The sequence below is a fragment of the Bombus vancouverensis genome, unplaced genomic scaffold (genome assembly GCF_051014615.1).
Source record: "Bombus vancouverensis nearcticus unplaced genomic scaffold, iyBomVanc1_principal scaffold0030, whole genome shotgun sequence".
Taxonomy (NCBI): domain Eukaryota; kingdom Metazoa; phylum Arthropoda; class Insecta; order Hymenoptera; family Apidae; genus Bombus; species Bombus vancouverensis.
In genome coordinates this window covers 283,745-297,726 of record NW_027468921.1, presented here as the reverse complement: position 1 = coordinate 297,726, position 13,982 = coordinate 283,745, and positions in this window count along the sequence as shown.

The window sequence follows — 13,982 nt, the reverse complement described above, 5'->3', positions numbered from 1 at the left end:
GAAGGAAGGACCCGCACACACCTCGATTTTATGAAACCTTGGGTCCTAAATGCCGAAAGTGACGCATCTGATGACAGCGAGATAGAAGGCAACATCTGAGGGCAGATGTTATTGCAGGATGGCCGAATGTAGTATCGTGGACGAAAGGCCTAAGAAATATCGGGCGAACTATGAACAATGTCGCGAGAGCCGAGGCGCCGTCGGGCCCATCAATGTGTCATCGGTCTTTTCAAGTGCATAGTTTCGTGGAAAAGACCTACGTGACCCTGGCCACGAGCGTCTGCAGAACACGTGTGCGGTGGGCCTAGGAAAAGGGCAATGGAATGCGACAACAGTCAGTCGAGAAACAGAGCGCGAGTCGAAAAGCACAGAGTGCGAGTCGAGCGGAGACGGAGGTTGCGAGTGGCGTTGCCGAGAGAGTGTGGATTGCGCTGTGTTCTGTACGTTTGGTGTGAATAGTTCAAGTTAAGCCACAATCGTCTTCTCTGTCTGATTAACATCTCTATTGTCCACTTTTTGTAAACATATTACATCACGATATTACATGTATATATATGAAACAATAATAAAATAATGAAGTAACATTGAGAATAGAATCTAGTTTAATTACACATATATACCCTTTTAACAATTCCGTTCTTATAAATTTTATTAAATTTACAGTGATGCTTACAATTACACTAATGCCAATGAATATTAACGTATGCGTTTATTATTACACTAAATAAAAATGAAAGTAATGCAATGAAAAATACAATACACTTTAATGGAAATAAAATAAGTAAATAGCAAAGTATTTATTAATATTATTATATAGCATTATATTATATTATTATAATATTTATTAATATTTACTTACGTTTTACGTTTGCACAAAGCTATAAAATTTTAAATATAAAGAGATATTTATAACAGAGATAAAGCAAGTCACAGAAATTAGTGTCTTTCAATGGCAAAAATGCGTTAAAAGAAGTGAAACGATAATCTCCGTCTCGCGTCACAAGCGGAACTGTGCCAGTTTTGCTCCTTGAAAGTACACGCAGCGGTACATGAGCTAGAGAACATTTCAAATCATGTTGTTGTTTTTTTGCTTCGGAGTATCAAGATCGTTAGGACATACATAATATATTAATAAATAAACTCCGGGCAAAACAATGTCGCCGTTACGTTACCGTCGAACCGTCGAACAAAGACGAATTTGAATTCTCCGACTCTCCCCCGACCTGTTTATACTATACCAGTTTAAACGGACGCAATCGTAGAGAGTTCACGAGAGTTATGGATCAGTATCTACGAGTATCTACCGTCTTTGCGAACATTATCTGTAATTATTTATTTAATCATTTGAAAATATACTTGAAGGTTTCAACAACGAGCAATCTTGTCTAATAAATCTCACGATCAACCATCCTCTACACACAAGTCCCCTGAAAACATAACGACTTTTCAGTTCAATTTGAATCGTTGCGTTTGTCACAGACGAAATTCGAGCAACTGTATATAACAAACCGAAATTCCGAACGCCTTATCGCGTGTGACCGTCCGGTCAGCACCCGTTCTCAGCCGCCTGAGTGGCATTCGATCACTCCAGCCGTTCTCCGAATTTTACACTAAGTATAAACAAAACCTTCTCCCACTCCAACGAATGGAAGAATATAAATGCTCCCTTCAAAATCATCCAGTCAGTCTAATAAAAAAATTCTTAACTAATCCAAGTATCGAAAGTTTATCATCGCGAACCGAAAAAATTGTATAAATTGAGTAAAAAAATAAAAAGAACTTAATCTCCTTTTCGGAAATTAACAAGTTCCTTATTTTTACCTTAATTTTACACGACATTTTTGGCGATCCGTGCCAGGATCTATTCACTTCAGTGCAAACGAAATTACGATTTCGGCGTACGCGCATCATTGAAGATCGAAGGATCAACGGACCCAGTGCGAATCTTGGCTACTACGAGGCCCTGCAGCAACTTTCAATGTTCCATTACGGTGAAACTAGACGAGAGGACTACGGTCAGCGCAGAGCAAGCCTACGAATAAGATTCGGAATCTAAAACCAACCAGAGAGGAAACATCCCTGAGACTCCTCAACGGCCATAGCTACTACGGTAAGCTGAAAAATCTGGATTCATTTTCACGATACCGTGTGAGAAAACCCAGTTTCTCAAGCGCTTCGAGTCCAAATAGCAACAGTAGTTCAGACTCAATAAGCTCAATTAGAATCATGCCCACATCACGAAAAGACAAAGTCGAAACTATTGAAACCGTTTCTACAAACGGAGGTACGGACAATTCGATTCGTGCCATACTCGACGTAATTCAAAAACAAATTGAAATTCTTGCGCAACGTGTAGAAGAGACACAACGGACGGCCGACAGTGAAAATAAGAAGCGTGCAGCGGAAATAGAACTATTAGGCAAAAATATCTCTAAAATAAAAATAGGACGCGACGCTACTACAGAACTAGGCTCCCTTATTACTATGGACGAATCTGTTGCCGCGAGAGATAGAACTTCCCCACCATGCGTTCCAATTCGAACAGAAGAAGACAACCATCCCTCTTACGAAGACCGTCCACCGCAATTCGCCTCTCCGAGCTTACGGGCCAAAGACGCGATAGTATGTATTCCGCAATTAAACGGCGAAGACAATATCGGAGTAGAAGAATTCATACGCGAAGTACGTGAATTACGAGCCATGTGTAGCGAACCCACGTTACTATTAAAAATGATTAAAATCGGGAAAATCACGGGTAAAGCCGCAATGGCCATCTGCAATATATCGATATACGAATACGGACACCTGTACGATGCCCTAAGACGAAACGTAGCCACCCAAGACTCTGTTAGAGAACATCAAGACCAGCTACGCGAAACGAGACAGCGTCACGACGAAAGTGTGCAAAGTTATATCATCAGGTTCCGCAGAGCACTCAATAAGTTACAATACAGTATAACGAACGAATACCGTGACGAAATTACTAGACGAGCTATGAACGACAGGATTTTAAAAGACTCCGTGATCGATTTTATCCGAGGCCTGAAAGGCGAAATAGGACAATTACTACTCGCCAATCCACCATACAATATCCTTGAAGCCGAAAAGAAAGCCACCGACATCGAGCGATTCTTCAGGGAAGATCGAAATCGACGACTAAAACCAATAGAACGATTACGACTTAGTGAGCAGCAACGACTAACAACCAATAATCCTAATCCGATCACTAAAAAACCAACTCCAACACCCAATCCAATGCCAAGAAGCTTCCGACAAACCGAACAAATACCACTTGCCCAAAGGACACAATTAAAATGCTTCAAATGCAACCAAATCGGACATGTCTCCAGTCAATGTAAAAATTTTCGAACACCCAGCCAATTTCCGAGACCACCAGCAGTCCACAATCTCGAGACACACAAGGAAGAAATAGAGGAACCAATAGACCAGACCTACGAATTAACGCCACAACAGGAAGACTACCCACAGTACTTTTACGATCCGACGGACAGCGACATAAATTCCTCATTGACAGCGGAGCAGGAATTAATATACTCAAGCGAAGATGCGTATTACGACCAAGAATAACAAAAGAACGGAAATTCTCGATGGGACACTCTAAATTTAAAACCAACGAACACGCTTTGATAAAACTATTTGGCAAAACTCTAGAATTTTTTGTGGTAGAAGACAACTTTCCAATTATAGAAGACGGCATACTCGGTTTGCCAGCCCTATCTAAATTCAAATTTGAACTCTCGAATCAACAATTAAAACTTGACAATAATATACTTTTATTGCAACAGGAAAACGACGTACCTCCAAAACAAGCAGTGTCAAAAACAGTCTACCTGGAAGGAAAACCGACAACGATATGCTTTATCAATGGTGGTGAGTGCCCAGCCAAAATGACTAATTTTATCGAAAATTCAAATACGTATGATCAAGTCTCCACGTTTAAAGATTTAGTTAGACTTTCGCATATAGAGAAAACCCTCCGTGAACCAATCGAAAAGATATTGCTGTTCTACCTTGACGTATTCAATCTAGAGACCGACTTATTACCATGCACTAATCTTGCTAAACACACAATAACGTTAAAAGAAAATAAAATCATTAACACAAAATCTTACCGACCGCCTGAATGCCATAAAGAAGAAATCAAACGACAAATGGACGAAATGCTACAAAAGAACATTATAGAACCATCTGATTCTCCTTACAATTCACCAGTCTGGGTAGTACCAAAAAAGGCAGACGCCTCAGGGAAACAGAAATGGCGAATTGTAATAGACTTCAGAAAAATAAACGAACTAACTGACCAGGACGCATATCCATTACCTGACATAGACGACATACTATCTCAACTAGGCAACGCAAAATTCTTCTCAGCCCTCGATTTATCCTCCGGATTCCACCAAATCCCAATGGACATAGACTCTAAAAAGTACACAGCATTCTCCACACCACAAGGACACTATCATTACAATAGGATGCCATTCGGTTTAAAGAATGCACCTGCAACATTTCAACGCATGATGGATACCGCGCTAAGAGGACTCATAAATAAACATTGCTTCGTATATTTAGACGACATTATAATATTCGGACAGTCGATTGAAGAGCACAATAGCAACCTCGCGATAGTATTGCAACGCCTACGCGAACTCGGACTCAAAATACAGCCGGACAAGTGCGAATTTCTCAAACCAGAATTAGAATATCTTGGACATATAGTAACCGCCGAAGGTGTAAAGCCAAATCCCAAAAAATTAGAAGCCGTTAGCAATTTCAAACAGCCACGTAATCCCACAGACATCAAATCGTTCTTAGGACTAGCAGGTTATTACCGTAAGTTCATCAGAAACTTTTCTAAGATCGCGAAACCATTGACCGAACTTACAAAAAAGGAGACACCATTTCATTGGACAGATAAAACCCAGGAAGCATTCCAGACATTAAAAGACAAACTCTGTTCATCACCCGTACTAAAATTCCCAGACTTTGCGAAACCATTCACATTAACGACTGACGCCAGTAACGAAGGTATAGGTGCAATCTTATCACAGGACGGACATCCATGTTGTTATATCTCGCGAACTCTAAACCCACCGGAACGAAATTATTCCACTACAGAAAAAGAACTTTTAGCAATAGTATGGGCCGTGAAACGCCTCCGACAATATCTGTTAGGACGGAAATTCCTCATCCGAACCGATCACCAAGCACTAAAATGGTTACAGAATTGCAAAGACCCCTCATCACGCTTGATGAGATGGCGATTAAAACTAGAAGAATACGAATACGACATAGAATACACGAAAGGAAAAGATAATACTGCAGCCAACGCACTATCTAGAATACATGTTCTGACCAGACGACGCGAAAATTTGAACATAGAACTCGATAAAAAATATCACGATTGGGAAAAATCTACCGACACGTTACCCAAAATTCTCAAAATGACTCCGAACCGTAAATCTTTCTATCAATTATCCAAAACAGAGCTAGGAAATTACGACAGAATCGAATGGTTAACTAAATTAAACGAAATTATTCATATAAACGAAAAGATAGGTATAGGCGACGACAGTTTCACAGAGACCGAAAAGAACGCGATCAAACAAATTTTACTATTCCTGAACGACACCGTAAAAGAATTAAATTTTGCATGGGAACCAATTCAAACATATAGCGACGAAGAAATAGACGAATTATTGAAAGAAAATCACGATTTAGTAGGACACCCCGGTATACAAAAGACATACGATCGCATTCGTGAACGGCACAGAGTACCAGATTTGATGAAACGTATACAACAACATATAGAATCATGCGACACCTGTCAAACATCTAAAACTACACGTATCAGACCGCGCGAAGAACCTTGTATCACCGACACACCCCTCGAACCAAACGATAAAATTGCTATGGACTTATTAGGCCCACTGAAAAAGACGAAAAAAGGCAATCAGTACATTCTATCCATACATGACGAATTGACAAAATACTTAATACTCGTACCACTAAAAACTCAGCAAACGGAAACAATTTGGAACGCACTCTTGAATCATTACATTTACATCTTTTCCGCTCCAAAAAAGATATTAACTGACCGCGGACAGAATTTTATATCTAGTTTAATGCAACAGTACGAAGACGCGTTCAAAATCAAACATATCAAAACGACATCCTTCCACCCACAAAGTAACGGATCGTTAGAACGGACACACGCAGTAATAACAGACATGTTAAAATCGATACAGCGAAATTCGGATGAAGAATGGGACGATCAACTTAACTTTGTATGCCTTGCATATAACACAATGATACACGACTCTACTGGTTACACGCCATTCGAACTCACATTCGGACACCAAGCCAATCTTCCCTCCACAATATCCAAGAATCCCCAACGCACATACGCAGACGAAGTCACGTTCCGCAAAAAGGAATGGGACTCTAGACTCCGACACGCTCGCGAAACATTGGTCAAAAGTAAACAGCGATATCAGCGCGATCAAAAACGTAAAATTATAAAACCTCAATCAGTTTTCAAAGAAGGAGACTCCGTTTTAATACATAACGATCATAAAAAGCATAAACTTGATGTGGAATGGTTAGGACCGTACACGATTGATAAAGTATGTACTCCGTACTATCTGATTCAAGACAAAAAGATACACGGTAATCGTTTAAAACCTTACTTTCCAGGTCGACGCTCCTCTTTGCCGGAATAGTATCCGCGCAAATAAATATTACACCATTAGAAGGAAACTCTGTATTCGTAGAAAACATAGGAAAAGGATATTTATACAGCGACACTGCCAATGTAATAGTAGGATTAGACACTAGCGACATATACGAACAGATAAGCGCAATAGAATCATATAAATTAACAATAGACTCACGTGCAATCAGCAAACAATACGTCGAAGAGTTAGGCGGATTACAAAATCGCATCAATAACCTAAAACAACTCGCAAAACACTTGAAAGCGTTAACACATACCCGGAGCACACGAGGTTTGCTTAACATCATAGGTTCCGTATCGAAAAGTCTGTTCGGGACTCTCGACGATGATGATCTTACGCTCATAAACAAAAATATGGACAAACTATTCGATGATAATAATAAAATCAAGACCATAATAGCTAATCAAACAGCACTTATTAGAAAAATTGTAAACTCAGAAAACCTAAACCACTTAGAGAGATCATATAGTGATATATTAAAATTACAACAGCAGGCAAATATCGATAGATCTATGCTTAAGATGATCATGAAAGTCGACACCGCGATGCAAACTTTACACTTCCAATTAGATGAAATACTTAACGTCATGATATTAGGCAAACAAGGAATAATTAGTCCACAAATACTTGACCCCAATGAATTCATAGAAAATTACGCCAAGGCAATAGGTAGCCAGATGTACGACACCGCGATTTCTGCCAAAACCGAACATTTTCAATTCATACTCGACATCAGTGATCTTAAAATCTTCACAATAGATGACAAAATATTTTTCAAAATCATAGTACCTTTAGTCTCTAACACAGAATGGAACATATTACAGATATATCCTATCCCGAGTAAAAGAAATGGAGTATTTTTGGCTCCAGTAGTCGAACATCAGATATATTTAATCTCAGGTCTTTCATTTATAAACGCTGATATCGAGTATTTCAACAAACTTTGTAAGAATCGAGCCGGAACCACTATATGCAAACAAACACTACCAATCCATGACAGAAATTCAAAAACCGATTGTCGCAGCGAAATAATAAATTTCAAACCACACATTGAACATTGTCAAATAACTGTACTTAAGATTGAAGACATTAGCTTTATACCGCTCAAAACTAGCAACTGTTACATTGCGATACCAGCAAATCCGATAGAAATAGACACAATTTGCCAAACGAAACATACCTTACAAAAACTTGACAAGCCTTCCATCATAAGAGCTAACACTTCTTGCGATATATTGTACAAAGACGAACACATGCGTATAGGCGAAACAAAAAACGAAGGGTTTGTACATGTAATCTTTGTATGTATCACTACATACAACCTAACGTATATTTTTAATAATACATCAGAGTTTTAGTTATTTCATAGCTATGAATTTTATACTCTATAATCTTGACGTTTTATTTCACAGAAGCGTTTGAATATCCATAAAAATTAAATGAACCAATGTATTCATTATCTTATAGAGAAGATATATTATTTTTAATTATGTTCCAATTATTTATCATGATCCTGATTTCCTTATTCTGAAAATTTGAAAGAAAGTTTTGTAGTTTGATACTTTCAGCGACAAAGGGTCAATATTGCTTTAGTATATTTCGTCACATATACATGTATATCTATATGTCGGAGATGAAAGGACACCGGAACCTTCGGATAGCCCCGCAACATTGCAATCTAAAGTCTACTATAACTGTAACTAAACTATTGTAGTTATTCATACCGATTGTAATTGTTCGAGATTAGTGACGGCAGCTTAGAGCTTTGGCTCGAGGCGACAGTCTGTCGCCCAATGTAGCCGCGGTCAAGGGATGAACGCTTTGCCCAACAAAGGTATGGAGTAATTCTATAGCTCTCCTTAAAACAAATATTCGTGGCGACACGCGACAGTAAACATTCCAACGGTTTCTGTCCTGTGGCTCGCCACACGCAGACCCTATTCTTCGAGTAAGATGATTGCCAGATGTCGATGCGTCTCCGCAGTACATGTTCGGCTAGCCCGAGGTCCCGTAATAAATCTTAAGGTTTAGTTAACTAAAGTCCTTCAAACAGACAAACAGTCTTTGTCCCAACTACGGGAATTTAGGGGAGACATATTTTTCAACGAGCGGCGTCTCCCACTAGCAACTTTCCCTCGAGGGCGGCTAGCATCTTTTTCTAACCACCGATATGGAGATTGACCAATTAGCAGCAACGTCAATTTCCCTTACTTCCTAAACGAAGGCTTTCCTCGACGAATCCGATGATCTCGTGTCCTTAGACACACCCCAGTATAGTTTTCCTCTGTGGAATCATCGGGACGGGACGCGCATTCTTTGACGCGCTCCCGTCGACTAAAGAGTAACGCCTTTACGCTCAGCAATTATTTTTTACGAGTCAGACTTAGATTCAGCGAGAACGCCTATCTGTCATCCCGTTGACCGCGGATTCGTTATTGAACCTGAGATCACTGTCACTAGTGTCGCGGACGTCTCACCGCCGTGATAGATTGTCAAACCTGTGTTATTCATACCTGTGTCAATAAATCGTATCTTCGCTACACCGCAACGATGGCTACCTTCAATGAAGACTCCTCAAACACCGACAACCCCATCCCCACTGCTTCTCCGACATATATATGTATATGTCGGAGATGAAAGGAAAGCCGAAGCCTTTCCTTGGAAATTTTGGGAACATCCTCTAGTACCTTAGCCTAGATTTTATTATAGTTGTAATTGCTTAAGATTTGTAATAAGCGATATTGGGTTCGAGGTGACAATCGGTCGCTGAACGTAGCCACGGTCACGGGATGGATGTTTTATCTAACGGAGGTCTGGAGTGGTTGTATGTGTTTTCCGAGAAATGTGGTTGTGGCGGCATGCGGCCTCGAGAGCGGGCCTAGCCACGTGTGATGTTGCCTCGGAGGTGCCGATGCAATGGGACATACATTGTATTAGTAATCAAAACTCCAGGCAGAAACTGCCTAGCAACGGCGTTTGGAACATTCTCGATGCTTCCAACGAGTGTGCCTAGCAACGGCGTTTGGAACCTTCTCGATGCTTCCAAACGGGTATAGAAAACAAAATGCAATCGTACAGGGAGAAAAATCTCCACGAGGCTGGCATTCTTGCGATAGCCTTGGAGAGTGATACATCGAGCATTTTCGACGATCGCATTTGCGTCTAAGTTAGTTTCGCTTAGTAAGGAGTTATCCCGGTGACCGTGGATTCGTTTGAACTCAAACATTGCTAATAGTATTATTTAATTTAATTATTCGTAGATCGTATTATTCATTAGGCTTAGTGTTTGTTAGACTTATTATTAGTTGTACTTATTATTTGTTAAGCTTAGTGATAGACCTGTATATACGTGTAAATAAAATCTCGGCTTTGTGAAACGATGGCTAGTCCACATGAAGAGTCGTCGCGCGCCCAAAATTCGAATCGTGATCCGACATCAGAAGTGGGATCAGAACCGTTTAAAGTGCTACAAGAGCAAATGGTCCTTATGCGCGAGTTAATTCAGACGCTAGCGCACAAACCGGTGGAGCAAAGACCGAGTACGGAATCTAAGGATGCAACGTTACCACGTTTTGACCCCGAAGGCGCGGGCGCCGATCCATCCGCGTGGTGCTCTCATGCTGATCTGATTTTGAAAGACCACCCGATGCAAGAGAGTGCGTTACTTTCCGCTCTAAATCGCGCCCTAAGGGGTTCTGCTGCGCATTGGCTTTCACAAATGGTGCGCGGTGGAAAGCTTACCTGGCCAACGTTTAAGGAACAATTTCTTTCGCGTTTTGGTGGCAGAGAGACGGCCGCTGCGGCGTTAATAAGGATATCCAGAGAACGACCGTCGGAGACTGAATCCCCGGGAGCGTACGGTAGTCGCCTCCGCTCCATGCTGCAGATGAAGTTGCAAGATCTAACGATGCCCGAAGTGATCAATGCCCTCGCCCTTTATATACTGAGTTCACAAGATCGACGCTTTCGGCGACTAACGCTCGCGAATAATATCAGGACGGAGGACCAATTTCATGATGAAATGAGGATTCTCCCTTACAACGATCAGCCGACATTTTCGCCAAGAAATTCACTAACGGAACCTGAAGCTAAACGAAGCAGACTATCAGTTCCTCGGATTAAGTGCTACCGCTGTGGTGCTCACGGACATAGGAGAACGGAGTGTCGCCTGCGAACACAAACGGGGAAGGAGCAGGATATACGAAACCCGAAGGAAAAACGACCAGCCGCATCGTCGAAGGTGACCTGCTTCAAATGCCACGAGGAGAGACATATCGTGCCTAATTGCCCATCATCGCGGAAAAGAAACTACGATTCCATTGACGAACGCCGGATCGACTCCTGTGTAGTGGAAGCTCCGGCTGGTAGATTAAGCCATCTGGGTGAGTCGTATCCATTTTACTTTGATTCTGGGGCCGAGTGTTCGTTAATCAAAGAGTCCCTAGCCTCGAAATTTTCGGGTAAAAGAATAACCGACGTGGTAGTGATGCGGGGGATCGGGAATACTTGTATTAAGAGTACACTTCAGATTTTGTCCACTGTTTGTATTAACGGTCTTACATTGGAGATAGTTTTTCATGTCCTTGCTGACGATTACCTAAAATACGACATCATGATTGGTCGCGAGATTTTGAGCCAGGGATTCGACGTAAATATCACGCAAAATAGCCTCGTTATTTGTAAAACAAAGGTCGATAACGCTTGTGGTAAAGTCGCGGAAGATGCGGTCAACATTAACGAGGTTGACACTGATGCGATAGGTAACGATAAAGATCGATTAATCTCTGTTCTCGAAAAATTTAAAGAATCATTCATTACGGGTTTCCCGCGTACTCGCGTCAGTACGGGCCAGTTGGAAATACGGCTAATTGATCCCAACGTCACCGTGCAAAGAAGCCCTTACAGGCTTAGCGAGGAAGAGCGAAGAATACTACGCGAGAGAATAGACGAATTAATTAAAGCACAAATTGTAAAACCTAGTAATTCGCCGTTCGCGAGCCCTATGATACTCGTGAAGAAGAAGGACGGCTCAGACAGATTGTGTGTAGACTTTCGAGCGCTGAATAAAAATACGGTCGCGGATCGGTATCCCTTACCCCTTATTGCTGACCAAATCGCGAGATTGCAGAGTGCGAGATACTTCATTAGCCTGGACATGGCTAGCGGATTTCACCAGATTCCCATTCACCCTAACTCGACGGAATATACTGCGTTCGTTACCCCCGACGGTAAATACGAATACGTGACGATGCCGTTTGGGTTGAAAAATGCACCAGCCGTTTTCCAGAGAACCATTTTCAAGGCCTTAGGAGACCTCGCTTATTCGTATGTCGTTGTTTATTTGGACGACGTTCTAATAATCGCTGACTCAATAGATCAAGCTCTAGAAAGGTTGCACACTGTACTAAACACTCTCGTAAACGCCGGATTTTCTTTCAATTTCGCTAAATGTTCTTTTCTGAAGACGTCGGTACTTTATTTGGGATATGTAATTCGTAACGGAGAAGTTCGTCCAAACCCGGGAAAAATACAAGCTTTGAATTCTTTACCTGCACCGTCGACCGTCACACAGCTTAGGCAGTTTATAGGTTTGGCTTCTTACTTCCGAAAATTTATTCCTAAATTTTCACAAGTGATGAAACCCTTGTACGCACTCACTTCTAGTAACAAGCACATAACTTGGACGGACAGGCACGAAAAGATAAGACAACAGATAATTTCCGTTCTGACCGACGCGCCGGTGTTAATGATATTTGATCCCAATCGTCCCATAGAGCTACATACCGACGCTAGTTCGGAGGGGTATGGAGCTATTTTAATGCATAGAGTCGAAAAGGAAAACAGAGTCATCGAATATTATAGTAAAAGGACCAGTCTCGCGGAATCTAGGTATCATTCGTACGAACTGGATACACTAGCGGTAGTAAGCGCTGTCAAGCATTTCCGACACTACTTACATGGACGGAAATTCTTAGTAGTTACCGACTGTAATTCTTTAAAGGCCTCCAGCAACAAAGTAAACTTAAACGACCGAGTTTATAGGTGGTGGGCTTATTTGCAAACATTCGATTTTGACATCATGTATCGAGAGGGTAAACGAATGGCCCACGTAGATTTCTTTTCGCGAAACCCCGTAGACTTGAATCGCCGTATGACAGACAAGGTCGCAGAGAAAGAGATTAATCTGGCCGAGATCTCCGAAGATTGGCTATTAGCGGAACAACGTCGCGATCCGCAAATCTCCGAAATCGTTAATAAATTACAGAACGAAGAGCTCGCGGAAGATATCGCGAATACCTACGAACTGCGATCCGGTACACTTTACCGTAAAATACAACGAAAGGGCAGAACCCTTTGCTTACCCATTGTTCCGAGAGGTTTTAGATGGTCCGTCATCAACCATGTGCATCAGCCAATTATGCACTTAGGATGGGATAAAACGCTCGAGAAGCTCTATGAGTATTATTGGTTCGAGGGAATGGCGAAGTATGTTCGCAAATTTGTCGAGAACTGCCATGCTTGTAGAGTTTCGAAGGCTAGTTCAGGTAAAATACAGGCTGAACTGCATCCTATACCTAAGACCGGCATACCGTGGCATACGGTGCACATGGACATAACGGGCAAGCTGAGTGGCAAGAATGACTCGAAAGAGTATGTCGTCATCTTGATCGATGCCTTTACGAAATTCGTGCACTTACATCACACACGCAAATTGGATTCGCTTAGCGTTATCAAGGCACTTAAGTCCGCCGTGTTTTTGTTCGGTAGTCCCTGTCGGATAATAGCAGATCAGGGTAGATGTTTCACGGGCCGGGAATTTCAAGAATTCTGTGCAAGCAAACAAATCAAAGTTCATTTGATCGCGACCGGTGCAAGTAGGGCCAATGGGCAGGTAGAACGTGTTATGAGCACGTTAAAAAATATGTTCACAACGGTGGAAACGACCGGGCGTTCATGGCAAGACGCGATCGGGGAGATGCAATTGGCTTTGAATTGGACCATCAACCGCGTAACCAAATCGAGTCCTTTAGAGTTATTGATTGGTAGAGCAGCAAGACCGTATGACTTATTACTACCTGATAACATCGAGGAAAAAGAAATAGATATCTCCAGTGTAAGACAACAGGCAATAAAAGAGATGGAAACTAGTGCTAGGTATGACAAAGAGAGATTCGATAAAACCAAAGCTAAAGTAGTTAGGTTTAATCCCGGTGATTTGGTACTACG